Below are 22,445 nucleotides of genomic sequence, written 5' to 3'. Positions count from 1 at the left end.
CAAACTGTGTATCTGACAACATGCCATTCGATTCAACCCATTTGTCCAGTCGAAAGAGAATCATCTTCTCCAACAACTTCCGTAGACAAGACAACATCGTGATTGGACGGTACGAAATATGATCAGACGCGGGTTTCCCGGGTTTTTGAAGAGTTATCACTCTCACTTGTCTCCAATCATCCGGAACGATGTTGTTATCCAGGAACTGACTGAACAAGTTCAACAAGCGCCTCTTAGCGACGTCAGGGAGGTTTTTAAGCAAGTTGAACTTGATTCGATCCATCCCTGGAGCAGAATTGTTACATGAAAGGAGAGCAAGTGAGAATTCCACCATCGAAAACGACCTATCCGTGTCATCCCTATCTTCGGAAACGTTACGAATTATTCGCTGCACGGGTACGGAATCTGGACAAACTTTTTTTGCGAACTTGAGAATCCACCGAGGAGAGCTTTCTCGATCCTCGTTTACCGACGACGCGTTACGCATTCTTCTCCCGACGTTCCAAAGAGTTCTCATCGATGTCTCGCGCGACAAACCCTCGACGAACCAACGCCAATAACCGCTTTTCTTCGCCTTGACCAAATTCTTAAACTTGCTTTCAAGGGAAGTGTACCGCTTAAAGTTTTCGACCGAACCGCGTTTCCGAAACGCTTTGAACGCCGCGGATTTCTCGCGATAGATTTCCGTACACTCGCTATCCCACCACGGATTGGGAGGTTTCCTGCGAACCGACGGATCTGACACTGGTCGACATTGTGCCTGAAGCGCGCTACTGATGATCAGTTCTGATAGAAACCGATACACTTCCCGCGGTGGTAGGACTTCTACCGATTGCTCACCGTCGATGGTTGCTTCCGCGTACTTCCCCCAGTCAATGTGTTTCGTGAGGTCGTAGGAAATGTCGATAGATGGAGGTTGACGTGAACCATTGGAAATAGAAACAACGATCGGAAGGTGATCACTACCATGGGGATGCTGATAACCCTCCATGTGCACTCCAGCGATAGTGAGCTCGAACAGATTGATAGGTCTTATCGGCTGTCTCTAGGACTGCCATATTTTGCTGAAGGCGCCGCTCGCGTAACTTCTCCGGTGTTCGAAATTGTCAATTGAAGTCGTCGCAGAGGTCATATATCAAAGTTGAACGGCTGTCATCGTACAGCTCCCCCCAGCCTGTACCATGGGAGTTGAAATCCCTCATGAGCAGCCGAAGCTCGGGCATAACCGAGTAGATGTGGACGAGATCCCTACGAGATACCACGGTTCTCGGTGGTAGATATATGGAGGCAATACTGAGGGTTTTACCTCGGATAGTCACTGTAGTGAATACGAGCCGAATAGAATTGAGTAAAATCGAATCACCTTTACGTAGTTTACGTTGAGTGTGTATTGATGACAGATACTGAAATGAACTCAATGGAAGAAAAAAGAAGCGAACGGATCGAAAGAAATTTCCCTTCAGTTTTATGACGAGTGTTACGAAGAACGGTCGAGGTAGAATAATAATTTTATTTTTGTAAACAATAATAGAATATTTCGAATACGACATGGCGCAATCGGTAGTGAAATGTGATTTAGTGAGGTTACCACCGGATCTGCTGGGGGAGAGAGTTTCTCCAGCAGAAGTACCAATCCTCCGGATGGGAAAGTGAGGTTTCCCACCGGATCTGCTGGAGGAGAGAGTTTCTCCAGCAGAAGTACCAATCCTCCGGATGGGAAAGTGAGGTTTCCCACCGGATCTGCTGGGGGAGAGAGTTTCTCCAGCAGAAGTACCAATCCTCCGGATGGGAAAGTGAGGTTTCCCACCGGATCTGCTGGGGGAGAGAGTTTCTCCAGCAGAAGTACCAATCCTCCGGATGGGAAAGTGAGGTTTCCCACCGGATCTGCTGGGGGAGAGAGTTTCTCCAGCAGAAGTACCAATCCTCCGGATGGGAAAGTGAGGTTTCCCACCGGATCTGCTGGGGGAGAGAGTTTCTCCAGCAGAAGTACCAATCCTCCGGATGGGAAAGTGAGGTTTCCCACCGGATCTGCTGGGGGAGAGAGTTTCTCCAGCAGAAGTACCAATCCTCCGGATGGGAAAGTGAGGTTTTCCACCGGATCTGCTGGGGGAGAGAGTTTCTCCAGCAGAAGTACCAATCCTCCGGATGGGAAAGTGAGGTTTCTCACCGGATCTGCTGGGGGAGAGATGATGATGATGATGATGATGATGATGATGATGATGATGATGATGATGATGATGATGATGATGATGATGATGATGATGATGATGATGATGATGATGATGATGATGATGATGATGATGATGATGATGATGATGATGATGATGATGATGATGATGATGATGATGATGATGATGATGATGATGATGATGATGATGATGATGATGATGATGATGATGATGATGATGATGATGATGATGATGATGATGATGATGATGATGATGATGATGATGATGATGATGATGATGATGATGATGATGATGATGATGATGATGATGATGATGATGATGATGATGATGATGATGATGATGATGATGATGATGATGATGATGATGATGATGATGATGATGATGATGATGATGATGATGATGATGATGATGATGATGATGATGATGATGATGATGATGATGATGATGATGATGATGATGATGATGATGATGATGATGATGATGATGATGATGATGATGATGATGATGATGATGATGATGATGATGATGATGATGATGATGATGATGATGATGATGATGATGATGATGATGATGATGATGATGATGATGATGATGATGATGATGATGATGATGATGATGATGATGATGATGATGATGATGATGATGATGATGATGATGATGATGATGATGATGATGATGATGATGATGATGATGATGATGATGATGATGATGATGATGATGATGATGATGATGATGATGATGATGATGATGATGATGATGATGATGATGATGATGATGATGATGATGATGATGATGATGATGATGATGATGATGATGATGATGATGATGATGATGATGATGATGATGATGATGATGATGATGATGATGATGATGATGATGATGATGATGATGATGATGATGATGATGATGATGATGATGATGATGATGATGATGATGATGATGATGATGATGATGATGATGATGATGATGATGATGATGATGATGATGATGATGATGATGATGATGATGATGATGATGATGATGATGATGATGATGATGATGATGATGATGATGATGATGATGATGATGATGATGATGATGATGATGATGATGATGATGATGATGATGATGATGATGATGATGATGATGATGATGATGATGATGATGATGATGATGATGATGATGATGATGATGATGATGATGATGATGATGATGATGATGATGATGATGATGATGATGATGATGATGATGATGATGATGATGATGATGATGATGATGATGATGATGATGATGATGATGATGATGATGATGATGATGATGATGATGATGATGATGATGATGATGATGATGATGATGATGATGATGATGATGATGATGATGATGATGATGATGATGATGATGATGATGATGATGATGATGATGATGATGATGATGATGATGATGATGATGATGATGATGATGATGATGATGATGATGATGATGATGATGATGATGATGATGATGATGATGATGATGATGATGATGATGATGATGATGATGATGATGATGATGATGATGATGATGATGATGATGATGATGATGATGATGATGATGATGATGATGATGATGATGATGATGATGATGATGATGATGATGATGATGATGATGATGATGATGATGATGATGATGATGATGATGATGATGATGATGATGATGATGATGATGATGATGATGATGATGATGATGATGATGATGATGATGATGATGATGATGATGATGATGATGATGATGATGATGATGATGATGATGATGATGATGATGATGATGATGATGATGATGATGATGATGATGATGATGATGATGATGATGATGATGATGATGATGATGATGATGATGATGATGATGATGATGATGATGATGATGATGATGATGATGATGATGATGATGATGATGATGATGATGATGATGATGATGATGATGATGATGATGATGATGATGATGATGATGATGATGATGATGATGATGATGATGATGATGATGATGATGATGATGATGATGATGATGATGATGATGATGATGATGATGATGATGATGATGATGATGATGATGATGATGATGATGATGATGATGATGATGATGATGATGATGATGATGATGATGATGATGATGATGATGATGATGATGATGATGATGATGATGATGATGATGATGATGATGATGATGATGATGATGATGATGATGATGATGATGATGATGATGATGATGATGATGATGATGATGATGATGATGATGATGATGATGATGATGATGATGATGATGATGATGATGATGATGATGATGATGATGATGATGATGATGATGATGATGATGATGATGATGATGATGATGATGATGATGATGATGATGATGATGATGATGATGATGATGATGATGATGATGATGATGATGATGATGATGATGATGATGATGATGATGATGATGATGATGATGATGATGATGATGATGATGATGATGATGATGATGATGATGATGATGATGATGATGATGATGATGATGATGATGATGATGATGATGATGATGATGATGATGATGATGATGATGATGATGATGATGATGATGATGATGATGATGATGATGATGATGATTTTTTTTTCATTCTATCGTCACAAGAGTAGAGAAGAAGGCGAATGTAGTGAATACGAGCCGAATAGAATTGAGTAAAATCGAATCACCTTTACGTAGTTTACGTTGAGTGTGTATTGATGACAGATACTGAAATGAACTCAATGGAAGAAAAAAGAAGCGAACGGATCGAAAGAAATTTCCCTTCAGTTTTATGACGAGTGTTACGAAGAACGGTCGAGGTAGAATAATAATTTTATTTTTGTAAACAATAATAGAATATTTCGAATACGACAGTCACCTCATATGCGACGGCTTCGATTCCTGTCATCGGATGAAAATCGACTCTGTAAAATGAGTGCTGCTTCTTGATCTCTATAAGCTCCACTCCGTACGAGTCGGACCGATCAAGACGAATAATGTTGAAATCGGAAAAATGGTAAGGTTACATCGGTTATCAGCCATGTTTCGGATAACGCAAAAGCAACGCATTGTTAATTGCTAAGTAAAAATTTAAAAACGTCTAATTTTGGTATAATACTACGGCAGTTCCAGTGTAGAACCTTCGACTTCGGTGGTTAAATTAGCCATCGAAAGATACGATAGTCGGACGGAGGGACATTTTACAAGCCAACTGCTTCAAAATAGGGGCCACACAAGACCTTTGACAACACTCTTCACTGTGTCGAAAGCATTGAAGAAGTTAAGGATGATGTCTACCAGAAAGCGTAAACATCGGAGCACCACCTGGTTCTCCGAATGCTGTCCCTCTGCCTGCGAAGTCGAAAAAATTGGAACATCTGGGATTTTTCATGTTCCCGGGAGCGAAGGAAAGTCTCGTTCATCTTGGATTTTGAATCCAGGAGGTGAACGTTTGTTGCCTTCCTTAACACTCCTAGAATTGATCACGGTGGGATGGGGGTCACTGCTAGGCAGATTCCGAGATTTTTTGGTGGATCTCTGGAGCCTCATCCGTTTCCTCGTTTCACCCTTGAAAACAAAGGGAACCCCGTTCCCGACCTCAGAGTCAGAGCCCTGATCATCGAGAGACAAAGACGAGTAGATGTTGTGCGAATCAACGACCGGAGCAGCTTTTCTCAGCATTTCGGCGTAGCTTCGCCTTGAACGCTGCTGCAACGATCGTTTTTGGTGTTGTTTGCGCTGTATGTACTTCGGGAGATCATGTGGACGATCGCTGCCACAATAAACACACTTGGGAGGCGTTTTACACGCACCGTCCTCAATGAGGACTCCTCATGTCTCTCCCCGCATGTTGCACAGCGAGGTTTATTGCTGCAGTACTGGGCGGTGTAGCCAGCTGCTTGCAATTGATGCAATTTATTACAGTCTCGCAGGTAGCCGAAGTTTGCCAATCGCCAGCAGATCTGGTAATGCTGATCCGGAGAAGGTCACACAAAATTCATCAAATGATGTGTAAACCTTCTTCTCTCCCTCCTGGGAGACCGAATGCAGTTGCCGGCAATCCAGTATCTGGACAGGAGGTAGAGAAGGGTTAGGGAAACGACCACAGCCTTGCATGATCGTTTCGCAGGTCAAAGATCCTTCGGCGACCTTTCCCGAAATCTCGATCTGGCTGCTTGGAAGGTACACGTGATACTCAAGCGTAAATAGCTCACAGGCCACAATCTCATTAGCCTGTTTTTGGTCGCCTACTGTTACCCGAAGTTTAGCTGTACCGACCATGTCAATGGAGACAACGGAAGATCCTTGCTGATTTGAACAGTGTTTAAACGTTTGCCTTTGGGTCGGAAGAAAACAACATATGACCCGCCAAAGTCGGGTGGGTAGGCCTTGAGGCGGGGGGACGTTGGTATTATTGGCGTCCATTGCAGAAACGCCAGATTGAGGGGTGCTAAAGGAGTTCACATTTTGCTGGATCGGTGCACCCGAAGCCAACAGCAAGGCCTCATTGATGGGGTAAGACGTACCCCCGCTATCATAATCATCACCCATTGCGGCAGGTAACCACCGCCACGGGGTACACATGATTTGATCTCTCTGCTCTCACTGGAAAACTGCACTTTTCGACGGGTAATGGCTCTGCCAATGAAACAAATCTTGCAAGCGCGGCTTGGGATAACCACTGCTTGCACACTGCTGCACTTGCACCTCGGAAAAACGAATGGAGTTGAAAAAAAAACGAGGAGAATCCCGGACGCGTGAAATCGTCGACTGTCTCGCTCGGTAGCTCAACAACGAATGAAACAAAAAAAGTTAGACGCTGGCAAGTTTTGCCTTGTATGGATGTGTATCTGCTGAAAATTTCAGCTTGCGATTTTTTGTGCTTTGTGCGGTGTTAAAATATGAACATTACACATTTTTTTTAGATTTTTAAATTTTTTCATATATCTATGCATGTTAATATTTCACCAACTTCAGTCCGAATAATAACGACACATCTGCAACAGAAAATGTTATAAATTCACATGGTTTCTCGAAAGAAAAAAAACTCAATAAACTTATTTTTGTCTTTTGAAGTTTAATTTAGAAATAACTTTAAAACAGTTGCTGTGGAATTTTGACGTCTTATTTTGTCAAAAAGAATAACTTTGCCGTAGACACGAAGTCTCTAGGACGTAAAATTAGGCTGACACAAATTTCGTTTTTCTTTTATGTCACCCCCTCCCCCCTCGGAAAATTTTAGTCGGAATTCAACAGAAATCTGAGGAGTCTCACACTATCAGGTATCAGTAGGTCGGCTCCAGAGGCACGTTCTCCTCCATTTGGGAAATTTGTGCCATCGCCATGAACACGAGCCTATTCATCATTTACCTGACTGAGAAGGGAAGGAAGAAGGATAGGACAGGAGAAAGGACAGGTAAGAGAATATGATCGTCATACACGCAAAAGCGTACCACAATGGGTTCACATAGCGTCCTGAAAAGGACACTGTAATAACGCATAAGCAATGACAATGAGTTCAAACAGCGCCCTGAGAAGGGCATAAAGCGTAAAGAGAGGCTATATTCAGGTTTCTGAAGTCAGTTTCACTTAACCCTCTAATACCCAAATTTTTGATTTTGATCTAAATATAATTTTTCGTCATCTAAAATCGATTTAAACATGAACTTTTAATGGTTTCGGCTTGCAGTCACAGAAATAAGCGTTGGTTCTGTTATTTCATCGCCGACGTTTCGATCCTCGGGTTTGGATCTTCTTCAGGGCCTGTGGTTTATTGATGGTTTCATTCTTGGTAATTATACATTTTAACGTTTGCTTACTCGAAGTTAACCAACTTGTGAAATGCCGTGTTTGCACGGAGGTATGTCGGGATTTTTGTGGAATGGCCTCACTAAGGTTGAAAAATGTTTTTGTAGAGGGTTGTTGTGGAGATAAAACTAATTAAAACCTACTTAACATGTACCCTTGTTAAATTAATGGGAAAATTAATTACTCGGGGTTTTTCTACACTGTCCGGAATTGCACTTTAAACGGATGTTTCACCGTCGAAGAACGGGAGATTACTGTGGGTTGTGACGTATTGGGGGCTGTTGGGTGGTTGGGTTAATTAGTGTTGGTTGTGTGAGAATGTTGGTATCATTAATTTGTGGACTACGTAAACGATTTGACGACGCGATTCGCTCCTCTCTGCTCCGCCTGATGGTTTCGAGGAGGTTTGCATACGCACAGCTGAGATGGTCGGTGTCTGTCCGACGGTTGACGGTGTTGGGCGTAGTGGCGATGTGGCACATCTCCAACACTTGCAAAGCTTGTCGTTTGTAGGTGATGTCTATGATGGATGGGTTGTTCACGTTGAAACGGTGTTGGTGGGTGATGCAGGTATCAGGTATCAGAAGGCCGGCTCCAGAGGCACGTTATCCTCCATTTGGGACATTTGTGCCATCGCCATACATATGAGCCTATTTCATCATTTACCTGAGGGAGAATGGGACAAGGGATGGGAATTGGGAAAGGGAAAGGTGATGAAATAGGAAGGGGTGCCCTAGAAGAGGGAATGAACGCATAAGCGCAACGAGAGCTCATAGCTCATACCACAACGGGGTTAATCAGTGCCCTAAAAAGGACACTGTAAAACGCATAAGCGTAAAAAGAGCCAATAGCTCATTGGAGGTAGCTTGCGACGTCATGCGATTTTCAATATGACATAGAAAGGCACGTCATCAAAAGCATCCTCAATATTCAAGAAATCACCCAAGCAAAAACTACGTTTGAGCGAGTGCTTTCTTGAAAACGTATACAACTTTGTGTAAAAGAGTCACTGTGGACATCCCAAAATTTTTGGGAGACATGTGAGTTCACATGAACAGGCATGTTAGCCAGACGAACATCACAGATGTGATAATCGACAATGCGTTTCGAGCATTTCAGAAAGAACGACGTAGCCAGATAAATCTGGAATTTATTCCTTCTTTTTACAACGCACGCACCCTTTCGGGAAAAAACTACAGAGCAATTTCACGCCATGAAAATACCCAATAGAAAACTACAAGAGTTCAAAACATGTTTGAAAAACTCAAATCCCTCTGGAGAAAAATAGGACAGAGCCCCATTTGTTCCAGGAGATTTGAAGTAAGCAGAGCTTTTAAGTGCCCACTAAATCGATTCTATAGCTACAATCCTCGGGGTAGAAACTAAAGATTCGTAGCTATACAAAAGACTGGTTTATCCGAAGATATTTAGAACTTGACAAGTCCGAATTCCATTCAGGAATACCTCTTTCGGTCCGCACAGACCGCAGAGGACAAGCTTCTTTCAAAGCAGTAGCTATGGTATACCACAATGAAGGGCGTTGTAATAACAAAACCATAATGAAACTCTCTTGGAGTAGCAATGGAAGCGAGTTATCCATAAAATGTGTTCGCAACCTATTATTACAGGTTCCCTAGCTTGTTGAGCAGGGACACCTGAATACGCAAAGTTTGCGAAGGAACACTCCAAAGTCCAAAAAGGTCAAATGGAGAGTCCTCATCTGACACATGCCAATCAGTCAACTCATGACAAATTCTGCTCATGCAGATTTGGGTTAGGTGCAATTCTATGTTAAGTTAACCATGAACTGTACTACCTAAGTATTCCATCATAGTGAAGCATCTCAAACCAATGTTTGAGCTACTTCAGATGCCAATATCAGCGAAAAAATGCTGAAAACAAGAGCTTGCTTGAAGGCATCAATAAGGAAAGGTTGAAACATACTGTTAACGTTATTCTAAAATATAGCATGCTCAAGGCACGACAGTTCATCTATAATGAAAAAAGCAAAGCTGGGTTCACAAGGTAACCTATACAGAAGTTACCCTACGAAATTGAACTTTTTGAAGTAGATCCACTTGGGCTACATACGCTTTTTACGCTGAAAATTGATCTGAGGTTGCCTTGTCGTAGCCACTACCCAAACTAGACAGGATTACACTCTTCACAATCACAGCACAAAAAGGAAACATCAACGACGAACCAAATCGGTATCAATTGAAAAACGCCAATGGCGAAAACGCATTAAGCGAAACCATATAGGCAGTAATGTAAGCTAATTAACAACATTTGAATAACCCCGCCCTTATTTAGCCTCAAATTCGAGACTTAAGAAGGGCAACTGATTATCTCGGAGAAACGCAAGGTCCACTGCACCATTGCTCCGGTTAGCGCAGTAAGGGCGTAATACTGTGGAGGACGCCCTAATTCTCCACAGGCTCCGTTTGTGGTTAGGTTTTTATTAGACCCCCCTAACCATTCATTCTTTGGCACGGTAAGCATAAAGCCGCATAACACCATGAATTAGGGGTCACCTGTTTAGTGGACTCTTACCACTGGATCAGGCGGTCCGTAGTGTTATTCTTAGCCAATTGAGACAACCGCTACCGACACTACACAGCTATCTAGGCTGATCGGGAAAAGAAGTTAACATTGATGGTCAACTTCCAAACGAACCCGAACAGCCGGTAAACGGATTGGGATGGTTGGGTTAATTAGTGTTGGTTGTGTGAGAATGTTGGTATCATTAATTTGTGGACTACGTAAACGATTTGACGACGCGATTCGCTCCTCTCTGCTCCGCCTGATGGTTTCGAGGAGGTTTGCATACGCACAGCTGAGATGGTCGGTGTCTGTCCGACGGTTGACGGTGTTGGGCGTAGTGGCGATGTGGCACATCTCCAACACTTGCAAAGCTTGTCGTTTGTAGGTGATGTCTATGATGGATGGGTTGTTCACGTTGAAACGGTGTTGGTGGGTGATGCAGTGTTCCATTAGCGCTGTCCTCTCCTTTAGTTGTTGTATTGGTGGGTCCGTATAGCTGTTTCCATCTTGTAGCAATCTCTCCAGGGCGTTGATGTGTGATTGGTGTCCATACATGCGGGCTTGCAGCTTGTTTGTTGTCATCCCGATATAGTTTCGGTGGCAATCTCGACAGTCAATTTTGTAGATTACGTTGCTCTTACTCAGGTGTGGTACCGGATCCTTGGCTGTTCTATATAGATGTCCTACTGTGTTTGGGTTGCTGTACGAGATGCCCATAGCTGTGTTATTGCTCAGCAATATTTTCTTGAGAGAGGGTGCTAGATCATGGACGTATGGTATCGACCTGTACGATGTTGGTTTTTCCCTTCGTTTCACGATCGGTGTTTGGTGCAGCATTCTGTTAATCAGTCCTCGGGGGTAATCATTCTTGCGCAGGTGGCTGTGTATCAGCTCGTCTTGCTCTTGTTTGGACCTGACCGTGCTTAGGGACCGGACTCGATCAATGAAATTGTTGACTACTGACAATTTTTGTTCAGAGGAATGGAACGAGAAGTAATTGAGAATCCGTCCTGATGCAATCGGTTTGGCATACCAGTCCGTTTTTACATTTCCGTCCTCCTGTCTGATGACGAGAAGGTCTAGGAACGGAAGCTTTCGGTTTTCTTCGGTTTCGGATGTGAATTTGATGTGCTCGTTTTGAGCATTGAAGCAAGCTAGTACCTGTTCAACCTGATCTTTGTGTACGACCAGAAAGAGGTCATCCACGTATTTTCGGATATATTCCGGTGGAATTCCGGCTAGATGGATAGCTTTGGAGATCAAGTTATCCATCACGATATCCGCCAGAATGGGTGAAAGCGGGCTGCCCATTGCGGTACCCGAGACTTGGTGGTAGTATTTTCCACGGAAGCAAAAGAAGCTGGCATCAATACAGAAACCGACAATTTCGAGAAAAAGATCTAGGTTGATTTCCGTGTTCTTTCGGATTTCATCCCACATCATGATGATGTCATGTGTTACTACATCTTTCGTGACGTTGGTAAACAACGATACCGCATCAAACGACACCAGTATGTGGTTTGACGGTATGCGTAAGTTATTGGCATACACACAGAAAGACTTCGAATCCACAGCGTTGTATTGGCTTTGGAACGAACGCTGCAAGATATCAGCCATGTACTTACACAGATTCATCGTAGGTGCAGTGGTATTTGGCACGACTGGTCTGAGAGGCAGATTCGGCTTGTGCGCTTTCGGCTGACCGTAGAATGAAACCATCAATAAACCACAGGCCCTGAAGAAGATCCAAACCCGAGGATCGAAACGTCGGCGATGAAATAACAGAACCAACGCTTATTTCTGTGACTGCAAGCCGAAACCATTAAAAGTTCCACCAAAATCAGTCATCCAAGTAACAGATTTAAACATGTTTTGGAAGATGATTGTTTTCAATTCTCGATTTCGTGAATTTCAGTTTTTGATTTTTCTAATTTTTATTTTTGAACATCCCCACACTTTTATATTTTTCCTGGAAGCCTATTTGGGGAACGGATTTTTTGAGATGAAAACATTTTTTAGATTTTTTGATTATTGTTGAAATATTATAATTTTAATTTTTTTTTCACAGAAAATTTTATTTTCCGTGTAATTTTAAGGAAAATAATTTTAGAGTGTATTCGATTTACTTAAACTATTAAACAAGGATAGAATGATATGGGAAAAATTTAAAATATGTTAATTGTAGCGATTCAATTCAAAATAAACAATGACTTCTAAAAGGTGACTAAAACATCAATTTTTCAATGATTTTAAAAAAATGTAAATACGCTTTAAAATACACCAAAAACAATTTTGAGATATACAGAACAGCCCTAAATATCAGCCAAAAATATAAAAAAATTGATTTTCCACGAAACAAAAATTACAAAAATGCTCAAACTATACCCCGTCTAAAGGCGGGATTGGGTATTAGAGGGTTAATAAGTGTTTTCCGAGTACTCGGAAACGCAATTGCGCAAAAACTGGACAGTTACATTTAATATACGAAATTCCATAATCGGATTCACAGCTATCACAGGCAAACGAATCAGCTTGGCTATTCGCCATGTGATAACTGAGTCGGCAGTGGCCAGTCAATGCTTTGACCAGCATGCTGCAATTCTGCTTTGACAGATTTGTAAGATACTTCGTCACCCCTAGAGATGGCTCAGTACAATACAATTTTGTTTGACGACATGACTCCAAACTATTCCGGTATTGTTTGTGCTGAGTGGCAGCCCAGGTCTCAATCTGAAGCTTTACCCAATACTTTTATACCGGAATAGCTGGCTCAGGGCCAATGAAGTCATGTGATGCTCCAGTGCGAGCTAACTCATCAGCCAATTCATTTTCAACGATGGAAGAATGGCCAGGCACCAATACAAAGTGAACAGCGTTTGCTGAATTCAGCTCCTCGATTTGAGTTCGACAAGCGATAACTATCTTCGACCTGGAGTTTGCCGAAGCAAGTGCTTTAATAGCAGCCTGGCTATATGAACAGAAGTATATTACTTTGCCCATTACGTGCTGCTGAAGCGCTGATTCCACTGCACACTGGGCCAGAAACAGAGATTAGCAAGACAAAACCTCTAGCACATTGGGGTTACGTGCTATCAAGTTGGTGTCTTCGGCAAAGTTGTTGGGTTTTATCTGCGCCTCAAATTGCGCTTGGAATTTAGTTCGTGAAACCGCCGCATAGGTGGCGCTGCGGTGCTAACTTTTTTATTTCACATCCTAGAGCTTTGGCGTCTTCGGCAAAGTTGTAGAACAGGCAAAAATATGAATAGTTGTCGAAGATACCAAAACGGTAGCTCTTGAAATAACAATTGAATTTTATAAACGAACGACTTAAATTTTCGGTTTTATGTCATTCTTGTTTTTCAGCCTACATGTTTCCATGGCAACAGAAAACAAAAATCGCAGTAGTCGAACAGGTTCGTACATTTGAAATTGTATTTCACTCTTGCAACAATCATGCGTTTTGAGGAATAATATATACATTTGTATTACTAGTAGAAATTCCTGTATTAGTGTATATGAATCGCTAGCTGTCGATGTGCACCTTCCTGATTTTGCCCGAATTTTTCGTAGGTGAATTCACTTCTAGTATCTTTTATACTTTTGTTTCATGCATTTTAAAATCAAATCAGAAACAATATCAACAGAAAACTGAAGAATTTATCAGATAAAAGTTAACAAATTATCCATTCACGGCCTTTGTGGGTTTGAAGATAGCGGACAAAAGGTATATTAATTCACTTATATATTTATTATATTAAGTATGATTGAAGTAAGGCGCCAGCCACAAATTACGTAACGCTCTAGGGGGAGGGGGGGAGTATGGCCAAGCGTTACGGCCCATACAAAAAATTTCGGGTTTTCATACAAAAAAGCGTTACGGAGGGGTGAGGGGGGGGGGGGGTCAAAAAATTTGGATTTTAGCGTTACGTAATAAATGGATGCTGCCTAAGTAGCATTAGCATGCGAAATATTGCGGGATTTTTCTAGAAAATAAAACTGTCGATGAAGTAGGTGGAATCTTAAACTGCCTATGATCGCATATCAGTCCCATATATGCTGGGTTTCCTATTCATATGCGATCATGGGCAGTATATGAAAATTAAAATCAATCGCCCCGGGTGAAATGTTTTAAAAGATGCTCGTCAACTCATTACGCTTGATATAATAATTAGTGTGTAAGTGTCATAAGGGGGCGTCCATATATGACGTAGCTTTTTAGGGGGAAGGGGTGTGTTTGTGATTTTGTGACGAAGTGTGACGATAGGGGGGTAGGGGTTGATGATATGCTACGTAGCTTTCTACTAAGCCTATTGAAAAAAGTATTTCGTATTTAATAAAATGTTTGCATTAAGTATCATTATCCAGTAAATTGAAAAAAAATATATTGCAAGATTTTTTTTTCATTCACATCAATGTAAATAACCAATAATGAAGATTAAAGGCAGTCTCATTTCATAACACATGCAGCTATCGGACGCAACAACTGTATATGAGAAAATGGTTTTGAAATCCTCTGCAAGCACAATATGTACATTATTCTTTACGCAGGATTTCAAAACCATTTTCTCAGATACAGTTGTTGCGTCCGATAGCTGCATGTGTTATGAAATGAGACTGCCTTTAATCTTCATTATTGATTATTTACATTGATGTGAATGAAAAAAAAAATCACGCGATATATTTTTTTTTCGATTTACTTGCGTGCGCAGCTTTTTCTTTCTTCTCTCTCATTCTCTTTGATACACATAAGAAAGAGCAAGATAAAAGAGGGGGCAAAATGTCGTTTTTTTATCTGTCTCATGTTTGTTTACGAGAGTGAGTGAGAAAAAAAAAGAAAAAGCCGCGCACGCCAGAGTAATGCAAACAAAAATCTATTTCGCTCAAATGCTTCTCACGACCACTAGTTTGTTGCTTGCTATAGAGCACGCCGCTATGGTTGCAAAGGATTTTTTTTCTAAGTTTCTGGCATTATGGCATTATTCCAGGAGTTTTTTTTTCTACAGGACTTCCTCGAAAAATTCCTCCAACAATTTCTTAAAGAGTTCCTCTAGCAGCTTTGTAAGGAATTTCTCATGGTGTTCTTTATAGGTTTCCCCAACAGGACAAGGATAACATTTCCACAGTAATTCCTAATGGGAATCCCAGAAAAAAAAAGACTTCTGAAAACATTCCAAAAGGATCTGGAGGAATCTCAAAAGGAACTCCTGGAGGAATTTGGAAAGGAAATCATAGAGAAATTTTAAAAGAAACTCCGTGAGGAGTTCCTTGAGCTGTTCTAGATGGAACATTCGGAGAAATCTTGAGTATACTTCTGGAAGAGTCTCAGAAGGAGATATTTTTAGATTCGCAGAAGGAACTCCTGGTTCAACTTCTGAACAAAACAAGGAAGAAATTTTTGAAAGAAGGAATCTCTGAAGGAATCCCGATTGTAACTTTTGGGGAATCCCGGAAGATTATCTGGACAAAATTCCTGGTGAAATCTTAGAAAGAAAATCCTGGAGGAATTCCAGAAGGCACAATGCGAGAAATCCGTAAAGGGATTCCTCACGGAATTCTAAGAGAATGGAGGGATGCCGGAAAAAGTTCCTGGAGCAGTCCCGGGAAAAATCCTAGATAAATCCTAGAACGAAGTCCTCGAGGAATTCCAGAAGAAATTCCTGGGAGGGCTTTTAAAGACCGGTGGGGTTTCCTGCCGAGATCTCGGAATGAATATCTGAGTGAATTACTGAAGAATATCAAGAAGGAACTCCTGGAGGAATCCCGAAAGGAACTTCTTTGCGAAACACAGAAAGAAGTTCTGATGGAATCTAATCTCTGAAGGAACCCCTGAAGGAATACAATAAGGAGGAATTTTCAAATAAGGAATCCCAAAGGAAATTCTCGGAGTAACCCCAGAAGGAAATCCTGGAGGAATTAAAAAGAGAGAAATTCTCAAAACGGGATTCAAAAAAAAAAAACTCCTTGAGGAATTCCAAAACGAACTGCTGTAAGAGTAAAAAAAATCTCTTAAAAATAGCTACGTCATTTATGGACGACCCCTAAGTAATCTCACGCTCCCAAATTCATCCTATTTGTAAACAAGCGATTACGGCACCGTTCGATTCCGTTCTTTTTGTTTTTTTTTGTGCTCACTTCTAACAAAAGTACAAGATTAAGAAACAAAACAAACAGCGCTTCAATCCCGTATTCTTCGTAGGATGAAAAGGGTACAAATACTCTATTAGTGAAATAAAAAAATCTACCTCTAGCCATTCTGCTATTTTGTAATCGCACTAAAACTGTGAAATGAATAATTCGAAAACTATTATCTTACAAATCTTTCAGATTTTCTGTTGCGGTTGATATTGTTTCAGATTTGACGTGAAAACGGATAAAACAAAGGTAAAGTTGGGACTCAAAAGACGCTGTCATCCATTTTACGCCAACCACAATATATATCATACAAGATATATCTCAGCTAACTTATATCCGATCCAGTTTATTTTTTGAATTCGTTTGGGCTCAAATTAGGCTCCTCTTTAGACTTGTCTAATACTGAAAATAAACTTATTTGGATGCACGACAATCTGGAATTTGCGGTGGGCGTGAAGTGAGTGGAAGCGTCTTGTTGCGGTCTCAAATGTTTAAAAAGATTCAAGAAGCGAAGAAGAAAAATCAGGAAGGTGCAGATTACGCTATATCACTCATATACACTAAAACAGGAATTTCTACTAGTAATACCTAGACAAATGTATGTATTATTCCTCAAAACGCATGATTGTTGCAAGAGTGAAATACAATTTCAAATGTACGATCTTGTTCGACTACTGCGATTGTTGTTTTCTGTTGTCATGGCAACATGTAGGCTGAGAAACAAGATAATGACATAAAACCGAAAATTTAAGTCATTCGATTATAAAATTTAATGTAACTTTGTTATTTCAAGAGCTACAGTTTTAGTGTCTTCGACAACTATTCATATTTTTGCCTGTTCTACAACTTTGCCGAAGACGCCAAAGCTCTAGGATGTGAAATAAAAAAGTTAGCACCGCAGCGCCACCTATGCGGCGGTTTCACGAACTAAATTCCAAGCGCAATTTGAGGCGCAGATAAAACCCAACAACTTTGCTGAAGACACCAACTTGATAAGACGTAACCCCAAAGTGCTAGAGGTTTTGTCTTGCTAATCTCTGTTCCTGGCCCAGTGTGCACTGCGAACATAAGAGCAAAGATTTCGGCCTGAAAAACGGTGCAATGTCTACCAAGTGAGTAAGACTGATGCAGCCTTAGCTGACGAGAATAAACACCAGCACCTGCTCGACCTTCGAGAAAGGAAACATTAATGTAACATACGATGCCGTCTGAAATACTTCTCTCCAGATATCCACATGTCCACTCTTCCCGGGAAGAGAATTTCGTGGAAAATATCCTATATGGGAAATTACAAGCAATTGTAAGATCACTTGGAGCAAGGACAACTTTGTCCCAATTCATCAAAAGAGGAAACAACGAGGTGTGCGTTGAACTGCGGTTCACAGGAGTTTCCTCTAGTAAACCGAGTACCTATAGGCGGTAAGTGCAAGAAAGTGCTTCTTGTTTGAGATGCATGTGTAGTGGGGCAACGTCAAAGAGAACTTCGAGCGCTGCCGTAGGGGTTTAAGAGAACGTTCCAGACATCGCCATTAAGCACATCATTTGGAGATGGAGATTGGACCGTTCTCACTTCGCTCTTTTCCCACTTCACAAGACATCCATAAGCCAATATTGGACGAACAACAGTTGTTTAAGGTGAATATATAACGAAGCCACACCTCAAATTTTCAAGGGCACAAATCTGAGGAACCAAAAGACGGATTGCGCTGAAAAGTTGATCGATTGGTCACCACCAGCGGGTCACCAATCGATCAACTTTTCAGCGCAATCCGTCTTTTGGTTCCTCAGATTTGTGCTCTTGAAAATTTGAGGTGTGGCTTCGTTATATATTCACCGTAAATCCATTTGATATACTTGGGTTCAAGACCCCAAGTTGTACCAAAGGTTTGCCGGCATTGCCCGAAGGCCATACAAGCTTCCTTGATTCTGAACTCAACGTGAGGTGTCCAGGAAAGCTTGGAATCAAGAATGCCTCCAACGTACTTTATTTGTTCAGTCACATTGATTTCAGAATCAAAGAGACGACAAGGTCGAACACCATTACGGTTTCGCTTTTCCGTGAAAATAACAATAGGGGGCTGTCCATAAACCACGTGGTCATTTTTTTTGGGACTTTCCAACCGCCACCCCACCCCCCACCCCCCCCCGCGAGGTCATTAGTCCATACAAATTTTTTTATTTGTCCATACAAAATGGTCATTGGCCGAACCCCCCCTCCCCCCCTTAATGACCACGTGGTTTATGGACAGCCCCTAGATGGTTTACTCGGATTTACGAAAGGCCATATTGACGGCACCAACCCTCAACTACCTGAAGAGCGTTTTGCATCAGGTCGAAAAGGGTGCTGATCCACATACCGACTAACAATGTTAGGTAGTCGTCGGCAAAACCATAAGTAGGAAAACCGCTATTATTGAGTTGCCTCAAAGGCGTATCTGCTACGAGATACCACAAAAGTGGTGATAAGACTCCCCCTTGGGGGCATCCACAAACACTCAATTTCCTAATCGCCGCTTGACGCAATGTCGAGAAGAGATGTCGGTTTCTGAGCATTTGGTGAAATCATTGGAGATATATTGTGGATTTACCGGCTACTTGTATTCTACCGGTTACTTGAGTAGCCGTTACAAAGTAGCCGTTTTCATATAACAATCAACTTGATTGTCAAAAAATGAATGTCGCTGAATTGCTACAGGGGATACTCAAAATAACTGGGACAGGTAAAATTTTCACTTTTCAAAAAAAGTTCAACTAGCTGTAACTTTTTGAAAAGGGCATCAAATATTCTCAAATTTCTACTGAAAGTTCATGAACTAGTTGTGTATCAGTGGTCCAATTTTGGAAAAGATCGGGCTATTCTACACGAAGTTAGAAAGATTCTAGAAAAGGGTGTAATTATCCGATAACCAACTTTGAGTTGTTATATCTCCGGATTCATCAAACCGAATGCAATAAAATTTTGACCGTTTATGACTTATATAATAAGCTATCAAAAACTTTTGACAAAACTTAAAATTCTTCACACGAAAGAAAATTATAACGATTGGATTATTTTTCTAATATAACACCAATTTATCCAAAACTTCATCATCGTTTCAAAATTCGAGATAGTAATTATAGTTCATTTAAATTCCCTCTAATTGACTTGAATATATTTATGTTTCAATGGAAAGCAACCAAATGGTCGGCATAAAATTGAAAAACTAATGGGATGCATATGAAAAATAGATAAATTTACTAAAAAAACATAGAATAATTGAAATCGCTATATCTTTTTTCCTTATTAATAATTTCAAACTAAATCAAATGTTTTTCAAAGTTCATTATATTAGGCATAAATGATCAAAATTTCATTGCATTTGGTTCATTGAATACGGAGATATAACAGGTCAAAGTTGGCTATCGGATAATTACACCCTTTTCTAGAATCTTTCTTACTTCGTGTGGAATAGCCCGATCTTTTTCAAAATTGGACCACTGATACACAACTAGTTGATGAACTTACATTAAAAATTTGAGAATATTTGATGCCCTTTTCGAAAAGTTACAGCTAGTTGAACATTTTTTGAAAAGTGAAAATTTTACCTATCCCAGTTATTTTGAGTATCCCCTGTAGTGGCAACGAGAAATAGCGCATACAATAAAAATGTTTAAAAACATTTTTAAGCTACTCTTTTTATGAAACGGCTACTTTGGAGGCCATACTGAAGCGACCGGTAGAATACAAGTAGCCGGTAAATCCACAATACCATGACCCCGTGCGGCTTCCAATATGGCATCGAAAGGCACATTGTCATAGGCACCCTCGATATCTAAGAAAACACCCAAGAAGGATTGGTTTTGAGCGAATGCCTTCTCGATATCGTAAACAACTTTGTGTAAAAGAGTCACAGTGGACTTTCCAGATTGTTAAGATTGTTGGTTCACATGAAGAGGCACATTAGCCAGATGAACATCACGGATGTGATGACCGACAATGCGTTCTAAGCATTTCAGAAGAAAAGAGGTCCAACTGATAGGCCTGAAGCTCTTAGCTTCTTCATACGACGCACGACCCACTTTCGGAATAAACTTTACAGTAATATTCCGCCAGGATTTGGGAGTATACCCTGTAGCAAAACTGCAAACAAGTAGTTGTTTCAAAATAGAAATCTGAGGATTCTCACACTATGCTAGGAACCTTCCCCGGCCCTAAAAGTCCCCACATACAAAGTTTCAAGTCGATCGGTTCATTAGTTTCCGAATCCATAAGGGTCAGACAGACAGATATTCATTTTTATATAGATACAACAGTATACCTCCTCATGTCCATTGTCCACACACTACGTATGTATACTCTTGTTCCATGTTCATTGATCCTAATTTTACTTTTTCTTTTGTTTTCATTCCAGGTAGCCCAGAATTCATGTCATTTAAAAAAAATCGGCAACTCAGTAAGTAACTTAGACTTGCATTTCTTATCAAGTTATTTTATTTCGAACTCAGTTAATATTAGTCTTAAAAAATAGTTCAGGCATTTTTTTTTGTCTACTCTTATCTCTCTGGATATTCAATCACGGATTAGCAATCATAGATATGTGCAGTCAAACTTAGCCAAGCTTAGCTTTTTACGTATAAGGTATGAGTACTCTTATGCAGACAATGCCACAAAAACATACGATTTAAGCACAATTGGTTTCCGTTCTTTTTGCTATCATAAAAGCTCGCATCTAACAAACGAGGGCCCATATAGCCGAGGCGGTAAACGCACGGGTATTCAGCATGACCATGCTGAGGGTGACGGGTTCGATTCCCGGTCGGTCCAGGATCTTTTCGTAAAGGAAATTTCCTTGACTTCCTTGGGCATAGAGTATCTTCGTGCCTGCCACACGATATACACATGCAAAATGGTCATTGGCAGAGGAAGCTCTCAGTTAATAACTGTGGAAGTGCTCATAGAACACTAAGCTGAGAAGCAGGCTTTGTCCCAGTGAGGACGTTACGCTAAGACGAGAGAGAGAGATCTAATAAAAAATACAAAAATAAAACAAAACACGTTTATTAGCCTTGTTTTCGGTAGGATGAAAATGGATGCACTATGCTGAAGATGGGTTCTAATCCCCTAGGTGTAACTTAAAGAGTGTACGGAATCAAATTGTACCACGGACAAAAGTGCATAACTTTTGATTGCAGGCATCAAAATGAACCACACCTTTAAACGAAAGTACACAGCGAATGAGTAACTTGCGAAAAGACAAAGGATTTTTCACTCATATTTGCGTACGGCTGGATCAGCAAAAAAAAATGTGCTGATCCGGTGTTACACAAATTTGCGTGAAATTTCACACAAGTTTGCATGAAATCTTTTGTCTTTTCGATCGCTGCGTGAAAGTTACTCCTTGCTCTGTGTACATCGATCTTTCCGTGCACTAACAATAATAAAAATTTCAGCGGAAACGGTAAAGTATTGGCGGAGATATTGCCAACGCGAGAAAATTAGATTTTAGGAGTACGAAAAAAGAATACAGAAAAAAATATATTGTTAAGAGATCTATCTATAAGGACAGAAATACTAAACCGATTGCAACGGATTTTTTTTTCTGTAAGTGGATCATGTAGGGTCTGGGACCATTTGGGCAGGAGCACCTATTTTGGGCACTTGCTGCTATAGCTCAGTCAATTTCAAACCGATTGACTTGAATTTTGAAATATGACTAGTTACTGTGCCTAGCTGATCGTGTCTCAAAAATCAAACCAATCGGTTCAAAATTGACTGAGTTACAGCAGCAA

The 22,445-nt window shown here is 40.6% G+C and overlaps 1 protein-coding gene across 1 annotated transcript in view; it reads left to right on the top strand.

Annotated features, from left to right (window-relative positions):
* Window positions 1-22,445, top strand: part of LOC109420204 (agrin) — a 351,745-nt gene that overhangs the window by 242,037 nt on the left and 87,263 nt on the right. The window lies entirely within an intron of this gene.

This window comes from Aedes albopictus, chromosome 2, assembly GCF_035046485.1.
Source record: "Aedes albopictus strain Foshan chromosome 2, AalbF5, whole genome shotgun sequence".
Lineage (NCBI taxonomy): Eukaryota > Metazoa > Arthropoda > Insecta > Diptera > Culicidae > Aedes > Aedes albopictus.
The sequence above is the reverse complement of the archived record's forward strand: the minus strand, read 5'-3'. Positions and strand labels throughout refer to the sequence as shown.